The 10,151-nt window shown below is 41.0% G+C and overlaps 1 pseudogene; it reads left to right on the forward strand.

Moving 5' to 3' along the window:
- Positions 1-8,564: 8,564 nt before the first annotated feature.
- LOC146867431 (5S ribosomal RNA) lies at positions 8,565-8,683 on the forward strand (annotated as a pseudogene).
- The last annotated feature ends 1,468 nt before the right edge of the window (positions 8,684-10,151 follow it).

Below are 10,151 nucleotides of genomic sequence, written 5' to 3' on the forward strand. Positions count from 1 at the left end.
GGACCCATTGTGTATGTATCAGTGAACAGGCATCTATTCAGTGATTTTCTCACAAGAGACCAGACCAATCCCTGAACTCAAGAAAGCCCTGGCAAAAGACAGAGTCTAGTTTCAAACAGATGCCTGACTCCCTACAGATATGCAGAAACAAGACCTGCATACGCACATGCATCATGCGAACCTAGACTGTTCTATTGATTTACTTTTTTTTAAAGAAAATGTCACTACCTGGACAACATATTTTGTCAAACTGTCAAAGGATAGTCAATTGTTTTATCACTGAATATTCACCCATCAATCTCCTGTAAGATTCTATTCAACCAGACACTTATGTTAAATAGAAGGGGCTGCAGAAGCAAGTAGAGCCCTTTGTTTAATTCCCATTGCTTATGCTCACATTCCACTCTTGTCCAATATGAAGAGGGCAATTCCTCATTTCACTCGTGGTGCGCCCCATTCAAATAAGGGAACAACTTTGCCCTTCGCCTTGCACTAAATTGTGCCAAGTAGAAAGTACCATGTAACTAGTGCACTCCAGAAGGGATATTGAAGGTCCCTGGGAGTCTCAGGTGCACCAGCCAAAGGCAGGGCAGCCCACAAGCAGTGAAACCTGAAAATGCAGTTTGAAAAAACTGTTCACTCATTAACTGCTGCACTCTCTCCACTACAGATCCAGGCTCTCAGTTCACACCAGTGCCCGATTCGTACATGCCAGCAGACCCGATTTAGGTGGAAGAAAGGCTCCTAATTCTTAAAGCCAAAGAAGGCTTTTTTTTAGCTGTCTCCTGCCTATTATAGCCTCTGTTTCATAGATAGCTCTTGGAGGGAAAGAATTCTCCTAGTTTTTTACCACTATCTACCTTTTTCCTCTTTGGAAATGTTAGCATGTATTCCTATGGAGTATCTTTGAGAAAATTAACTGATGGTTATGGTAACACTGGACATGCCCAAAAAAAGGTGCACATTTTCATAGACTGGTACCCTGCCTTCAGTTTTGCAAAGTTGTCCAGAATAAATGTCCATCATCTCATAATAGAGGAAGGTAAACGGTGCTATTGTGACAGATGATGAACAAACTTTTTTGCCAAGTTTTGTGGTTCTCGATTTCGTATTCGCGCCTCTTTTCTCAAATCTCTCTTTCCTCCCTTGTAAACAATTGTGTATACCTCTCTCTCCTAACCTGTCTGATACATTCTCTTGTGGTTTTTCTCATCTCACTTTGCTCTTCTGTCCCCTTCCTCTCTCCTGACATTTTTCTCTTATCTCCTGCCTTCAAGTCTAACTGGTCATCTTTCTTCTCGCCCTTTTTAATACCAGCTGTTACTGCATCCCCTGCCTCCCTCTATACGCCTTTCTTGTTCAACTGTCTCTTTATCAGGTTTCTCTATTCCTCATCTTTACCATCCATGACAAGGGGCTCTTTCTCAAATGTATTTGTATATTTTGTATCACCCCTCTTTCCCTCAGCTGCCTCCTTCTTAGTTATTGGAGTGGCTTTACCACCTCTCTATCCCACCTGTCTCTCTCTCTGCCTCACTTACCATTTTCTAACTTCTCTATCTCTTTAGAATCCATTTCTCGCATGTCTGCCACCTGTCTCATTTCCTCAACCATCTCTTTCTTACATGTCTGCCACACAGTTGTCTGTCTCTATATCAGCTCTCTATCTCCAGCCTGCCCTAATCTCTCCCAGTTGTCTCTTTCTAACATCTTTATTATCAACCCTGCCTTTCACATTCTCTTCTCTCTTTCAGCAATCTTTGTCATCTTTCTGTCTCTCACCACTGCTTTCCCCTTTCTCCCATTCTCTGTACTGCTTCCTTCTCCCCAGTCATGGTGCCTTTAATATCTTCCTCTCATTGGTCTGACTTTCTCGTCCAGCTACTTTTTCCTCATCTATCTGCGTCTTTATAAATGCATTCATATGTCTTCCCCTCTCAACTCTCTCTCTGCGCTCTCCAACTATCAGTCCTCCTTACTGCTCTAAGCTTATGTTATCTAAGCTGCTGTTTCTTTATCAACCCTCACTCTCTCACCCATGTCCCTCTCTAAGGTCTTGCATCAGTTTTCTCTTTTACCCCTTAAATTGCCCCCTACTTTTTCTCTGAGTAAATTCTTTCCAACCTGTCTCTCTCCTCTAACCCTCTCTCTCAGCTATCTCTTGTTACCTGTGTCTCTTACCTGACTCCTTATTACTTCTTTCATCTCAGGTCTCTATCTCAATCTCTCACTCATCTCTTTCTCACCTCTATCTCTATATCATTTACCTTTCACTTTTATATGTACCCACCTCTCTTTCAGCTGCCGCTTACCTCTGTTTCACTTCTCTAAAGATTGTCTCTCCCTACCCCCATCTCAGCAACCTCTTTATAACTTATTTCTCACATGCACATTCTCTCATCTCTCAGTTGTTTCTTCCCTTCTGTCTCTTCATTACACCCCCTTCTCTCACATGTACCCCCTCTTTCTTTCTGTTTCTCTCTGAGCTCTCTCGCAGCATGCTTACTTTATCACCTTTCTCACACCTGCCTCTTACTCTACATCTATCTCACCTATCTCTTAGATGCCTCTTTTTCCACCGTCAACCCTCTCTGCTGTGTCTTTCCTCAACTGTCTCTTTTTCACCCCTTTCTCACATTTGTTTGCCCTTTATTTCCCTATCGTGGCTTTCTATTTTTTCTGCCTGTCACATCTTTGTCTTTCCATCTGTCTGTCAGCTGTCTCTTTTTTTCCTATCTCAAGCTTCTCTCTTGACTCTCCCTCTCATACCGGTCTGTCTCAATTTCTCCAAAGTATATCACTTCATCTTTCCATCTCTCTCTGCTATTTCTATTTCTTTCTTTCTGTAGCTATCTCTCTCCCACACTCGCACACAAAGACACACACTAACCTTTTCCTCCGTACCTCACTTACCTATTGTGTCTTCTTCCTCTTTTCTGGTCTCTCTGCTGCTCCAGTGTCCTTTCCTAACTTTTCTTTCTTCTGTCCTCTCTACCGTATTTTCCCTCTCCCTGACATCCCCGGAGACATCCAGACACCTTTTTATCAGGCTCTCTCAACCAGCAACAACAAATTGTGTTGCAAGTTTGTTCTTTTTATTTTAAAGGCACCATGCTGGGTTCTTGCAGGAGATGCACGCTACAAACGCAGCTCTGCCCGTTTCACCCAGGTCACAAAAGGTAGCATTTGGTTTACGTGCGATTCCGCTTCCCTGCTGTATTTATTTCAGGCAGTCGCTCGTTAGTGTTAGCTGCAGGCCCAACATAATTTTACAAAAAGCTCATGAAAGCCCCTTTTTAACGCTTCTGGCAGTGCCTTTGTGATCTCATAGGACAGGGTTTGCAAGGGCAGTGCTAGGGATCACAAGGGGCAAACCATGGGTCTCAAATGATATGCCCGCATCCCGTAAATGACAACCATGATTTTGGATTAAGTAGAATTAAGTTTGATTTGTTTAGTCAATTGTTCCCCTGGTCCGCCCACCCCATTTGGTTTAACAGAGGCCCTCTGGTTTTCGTTTACTAAATAATAGACACAGTTTTCGCTCCAGTCCCTTTCCTTTTCCTAAAAATCGACTGCTACCTCTTGGTAAAGGGAATTCTGATCCGTCTATTTCTGTAATGTAGGTGCAGTTAACTGCCACAGGGCTTTAAACCATTGGGCATATTGCAATATACATCCAAATTAGGACTTCAAAGTTGCAAAGTAATTATGTTGGGAGGTTGCAGTATGGACCCTTTTTGTAGTAATTATAGCATTAAGTTATGAAATGCAATTTTAGGTTGACTTTAAATTTAAATCATGTTTTGGCAAATAAGATAAAACCATTTGGTCTACCCTTTTCAGTTGCTCTTCTAAGTCATGTAATGGAAATGTCATCTATATATGAGACTGGATCCTCTTGCAAGTCTTTTATAATTCTGGATGTGAATATTCTGGGATATTCTGATCACCATGAGGCGAACAAGTGAATATAAATTGTGAAACTGCAAATGAAAATGCTGTCAAATACTATGATCCTTGGGCAGTACTTTGTCTCAAGGAACCATTGCCACCCTCATCAAAGTTTATGTTTGAAGATTGCTGGTGAGCATGAATGTGTATAATTGAATGTCCATTGTTAATATAGGCACTGAGTGTGCAAAAATTGATATCAAGGTGATTCATAGCGATTGTGTGTAGGAACGCCAGAATAAAGAGGATTCATTGCTCCATAAGGCTCATAGGTTTGGAGCTGTGCATTATAAAGAAGCTGTGCTGGATAGTTGAATGTTAGTGCTGGTGGAAACTCTAACCAGTACAAAATATATATTTTCTGTTGGATTAAGTTTGCTAGTATTTTACAAACTGCATTGGCGGTTAGCCAATCTTCTTATACACACACTGCTTATATTAAGATAACACAGAAATCTAGAGGGTTGTTCCACATGCTGAGTATATTTTGTTTAACAACTATTTTTTTATTTCATCAGCAATAATACTCAAGCAAGGTGCTCCGCGCACAGTGAAAGAACAGTGCTCGTGCAGTGTAGGGGTGCATTTGATCAAGATATCAAAACAACAGATATTTGCTTTTCAGTCAATACTGGGCCTGGCTACACAATCTCAAAAATGTTTCTAAGTTGGGCATGTGAGTAAATCTTTCCACATATACAAACACAGTCAAATTGTACAAGTCAGTTTTGTATATTCCATTGGCGTTTCGACCCATTAACAGTTTGTGTGCTGCTTGATAATCCATTCGGGTCTTCATCAGAACAATGAAGGAGACACCCCTTGTGTGTTCATAAATGTTGATTTTAAAAATATCTGTGTAGTGACTCACTTAGTCTTCATGCTATTCATTTAAAAATATTTCTATCAGAGGTCCCTTGTGGTCACCTCCCAATCCTCTCAATAGGCTCCAAATGGTTGCCTATATGATAAAAAAAAAGCTTATATAAAACGTATACTAATCTCGTCCTGTTTGTTAAAGTAAGTTGTTTGTAAGAAAAAGTTAATTATTCAACCCATCAATCCCTTTGTTTAGCACAGGGATGTATAATCACTTTTTGCCCTTAGACAAAAATAAGTTTTGTTCACCCAGTAAAAAAAATCATTGTTTACACTGAATCATGTGTCTCTTTGGTCGGTATAGTGTGGGCTAACGACATTATATATATATATATATTAATATACCCAGTATTTACTAATAGAGAGTTACTGGCAGGAGAAAATTTAAAATAATCAGATCACTGATCATTGCGGTTAGTTCAGGGAAGCACTATCACTCTGTCTCTCAAACATTCTTCCCTCCAGGAAAGTTGCATTCACTCCTTATTACAAAGTTGGATTCAGAGAACATTCTCCTCGCCTTGACCACAGCCTTTCACAAAAATTATGGATGAACCAGCTCTTTAATATGAAAATAATTCATTGTATCTTTACAAATTTCTTTTTCTAGAGATTATAAGTTCCAAGGAGTGTGAGGCCATCAGTTCCTGCATGCATTCAGCCCAGTAGCGGCTGGTAGGGGATGGGGCGGGGGAAGGTGGGGGGTAGGACATAAGTAAATAATAAAACTTACCTGCTGGTCGCCATTGCAGTCGCCAGTCACCGCCTCTCCTCAGCAGGAACAGGAAGTACTCAGGCTTCCAGACTACCCTAGCCAATCTGATTGCAGCGTCATGATTGGCCAGAGTGCCTTGGATCGGCGCTCAGATAGGGAGTGGAAGCCTTGGCATGTTCTCCACTCAGGCTGCATTGCAGCATGGGTGGAGAACATGCAAAGTTTGCATGACTGTTTGGCGGGTCCGACACGGCCGGCCAAACAGTCATGTGCAATTTTGTGCAGCATTACCCACTCCTCCTCGAAGTGACACGGGGAGCACAGCCCACCTGCCCCAACCTGGAGGCAACTCCAATACAAAAAAAAAGATAATAACCCTCCGTTATTATCATTTTATATCATTTTATGTTTCCCTTCGCACTGGTGGGGTGATGTTCCTCCACCTTAGCAGAGGAGCCACCACTGAATTTTTAGCCACGTGTTTCAAATACGGAATGTAAAAAGCAATTCATTCCATAATTGACTTGAATATTCTAATCAATTTAGCCATTGGCTGAATTAGAATTCATGGATTCGGAGTTCCACTAGTGGGGCTCTTGGAGCCTTGCAACGGATACCACTGCACTGTTGTGAAACTCTTGTCTTCACCTTGTCTAGCTTTATTTTGGCATAAGTTGATCAAACTAGAAAGAAGTCCAGATGGCAGCCATTTCTGCTTTTATCTACTTGGGGTTCTAACTGAGTAGAGCAAATCCCTGTCCTTTCTAGGAGATGGTTTCATGGTCCTTTGGGAAGACCTCAAAGAAGGTGTTTTCTTCGAGATTATTATATTGATTACGATGGCATTTCCTAAACGAAGAAAAGCAAACAGACTAGGGGATCACCCTAAGCAGATGGAATTTCCCACAGATATCAAAACTCATAGACCTTCATTATGATTGACCAGAAAAATCTTCATTATTTCACTACCCTAAAAAAAACATTACATAGCCCATCGGAATTTACGGCCCACTCATAAAGGGGGCCAAAGCAAGATTAAGAGCTTAAGAAATGCAATACTGTACGTTGTTTCAAAGTTAATACAAGACATGCCAAAGTATTCTGGGTAATCTTTTTTTAATTTTCAGCCAGCAATATGGTAATTCCAAGTACATTTCTTAGGTGAGAGATTACGTGTATACAATACATCCATGAAAACATTTATAGTGAATCTGTAGGAAACATCACTTACATAGCATAACCTTTGGATAGCAGCATTTAGCCTTTGGTGTAATAGATGTAAACAGAGGATGTTGGTGCTGTAAACCATATCCCAAATATAACACCGAATGCCAAATTCAGTAACAAATGACCTTCTCTTTTTTAGCAGGTATTCCAAATTGTCGCTTCTGCTCTGTTCCCTCTCCACTCTGTCCCTGTACTCTGTTCTGCAGTGCCTCCCTGCTGGCAGTGCCCTCGTCTATTTATTGTGTGTGATGAGCCATGGTATTTCTCTGCCCACAACACTCCCACCTATTGTTTGATGTACTTGCAGGATGCATGCAAGTGACACCACAATGCTAGTTTTGTATGTCATGGTCTGTTTCCTGCGGGGAACAACCTTTACAACGCAACTGTTACAACGCACTACACTTACAACGCATTTTTTACAACGCATAATCCATTACAACGCACTACACTTACAACTCATGACACTACAACGCATTTTTAAAAACTACCTTTACAACGCATTCCATTACAACGCCTACCATTACAACGCATAATATTACACTACACTATCCAACACTTACTCTACTGTTGCACCCCCTGGAGTTAGAATAGTAATTTTTACCCCTACACTATCCAACACTTACTCTACTGTTGCACCCCCTGGAGTTAGAATAGTAATTTTTACCCCTATACTATCCAACACTTACCCTACTGTTGCACCCCCTGGAGTTAGAATAGTAATTTTTACCCCTATACTATCCAACACTTACCCTACTGTTGCACCCCCTGGAGTTAGAATAGTAATTTTTACCCCTATACTATCCAACACTTACCCTACTGTTGCACCCCCTGGAGTTAGAATAGCAATTTTTACCCCTATACTATCCAACACTTACCCTACTGTTGCACCCCCTGGAGTTAGAATAGTAATTTTTACCCCTATACTATCCAACACTTACCCTACTGTTGCACCCCCTGGAGTTAGAATAGTAATTTTTACCCCTATACTATCCAACACTTACCCTACTGTTGCACCCCCTGGAGTTAGAATAGCAATTTTTACCCCTATACTATCCAACACTTACCCTACTGTTGCACCCCCTGGAGTTAGAATAGCAATTTTTACCCCTATACTATCCAACACTTACCCTACTGTTGCACCACCTGGAGTTAGAAAAGTAGTTTTTACCCCTATACTATCTAATACTTACCTTAAATGCAATTTAATATTATGCGTTGTAATGGTATGCGTTGTAAAGGTAGTTTTTAAAAATGCGTTGTAGTGTCATGCGTTGTAAGTGTAGTGCGTTGTAATGGAATATGCGTTGTAAAAAATGCGTTGTAAGTGCATGCGTTGTAAAAGTGTGCGTTGTAACGTCATACATCCGTTTCCTGCTATTGTCACCTGCCCCTGCTAAGAATAACCACCGTTGTGTAGTGAAGGTAACAAGTATGTTGAAATTCTGGAATTTGGGAACTTTTCAATTAGTAGTAAAATAGGTAAGAAGGGTCTTATTTTACGGTTTGAGCTGCTAAACCTTTGAATCGCTTACCTTTCCAATTCAGAGGCATGTAGGATGAGAAGTTCTTGTGGAAAAAGGAAAAACACATTTTTGTGCCACGGACGGGTCACGGCCTGCGGCACCTCCTGTCTCACCGCCGTGACCCAGTCCGCTGCACCTATTCCTGGACATCAGGCACTCCACAGCTCAGTGCGGGGGCCCGCTGTTTCTTTTCAGGGCACAAAGATGGCCATGCAGCATTTTTCTTTTCTTTAGGTCCACGCTGCCAGTGTAGGTGGCAGCCTGTTTGCAGCCATACCACCCTGAAAACAGTTGATCTCGTCTGATCTCAGAAGTCAAGCAGGGTCGGGCCTGCTTAGTACCTGGATGGGAGTCTGCCTGAGTATACAAGGTATTGTAGATTTACCTGAATCTCTGAGAGTCCTTTCATGAGTTGCTTGCAGTCATGCTTTAGAGGCCATCTTTTTTGTGTTTCTTCCTGCCATAATTCCTCTGTCTGGTTCCCAGAATGCCTTGGGTATTGTTTTTTCTTCACTATTCCAAGATGAAGGATGTAATTATGCTAATTAACAATAACATGGTGAGCAAGAACTTAGTCACGGACATAAAAAATAGGAGGTTTAATTAAATTGTATTTCAAATCACTGCACTGAGGATTTATATGGCAACACGCCTGATCTCCATTAGTGCACGACCTATCAACAGTTGACGTATGGCAGCATTACCAACCTGGCTTCCACCCTTCCACAGCCCGTGAAACACCCTGCTGAGCATGAGCTATTCCAGTGTGTGCAGAGTGAGAACTGGGGGATGCGTCGTAGCGGCAACGCCGCTGTGCTGAGGTGGCCCAAATAAATTGTATCTTTTCGCATGCACAGCATTTTAACAGCAAGCGGTGAGCTACGTGCCCCGTAAAGTTTTTTTTTTCTTCTCATGAATCAACCTTACATTACCTCAATTTATACGTTCATGAATGTTTCATACATTTTCAAGGACAAAAACTTCTACAGAAAAAGTTGACTGCTTGATTACTGCCTTTAAAATATTTTCAGACATTCCATGGTGCTGCTTTTTCATACAGTTCACGTCATTTCATAGCGTGTCAATCTAATCAAATATTGTACATGTCCTACAAGGTTGAATGTTGTACTTTCCTGAGTTAAAGAGCAAGTGAATATGCATGAGAGCACACTCAGTCGCAACAAAGTTTGGAGGGAAACAATTTAACATTTCTAATAGGCTACAGATATTTGGTGGTAGGTTTAGTGCTGGCTAAACAGTTTGTTCATGTTTGCTTTTAGCTCAGACTTTTTTGTAGATTTGCTTTGCATCGACTATTTTTTTATCGTACGGTTTACACCCCAATATTGCTCTCGTGCCTCCTTAGTAAGTAACATCTTGTATTTATTAATACAGCATTTAATCAAAATAGGAAATGTACAGAGAACAAGAATAAATATTCAACAGTCACTCCTCACAAGAAGAACATATAGAGCCTATTACAACTACGATGTGCTCTGCTGTCAGAACAGAGTGACACCTGACAGGCATGAACAAATGTGACGATATTTCATAAAACCACTTCTTCCTCTCCATCATGCCACCTGTCAGAGATCCTAAAGGGGAAATCAGGTGACTGGTGTCAAAATAGATTTCAATCCCCCATCTGACTACATCAAATGCAGCAATATTCTAGAATAGGCATTGTTGGTGAATGCTATTGATGATGGACTGGGCGCAGATATCTTAATTTTCCTTTACACTGGTTGGCATCTTTAAAATCACTCTAAAAAATTAGAACTTTAGTTTTTTTGCCGATCGTTTTTATGGATAGTTTTTTAAACAATAAGTATGTTGCTTTATTATTGCTC

Source organism: Triturus cristatus, chromosome 1_2 (genome assembly GCF_964204655.1).
Source record: "Triturus cristatus chromosome 1_2, aTriCri1.1, whole genome shotgun sequence".
NCBI classification, from domain to species: domain Eukaryota; kingdom Metazoa; phylum Chordata; class Amphibia; order Caudata; family Salamandridae; genus Triturus; species Triturus cristatus.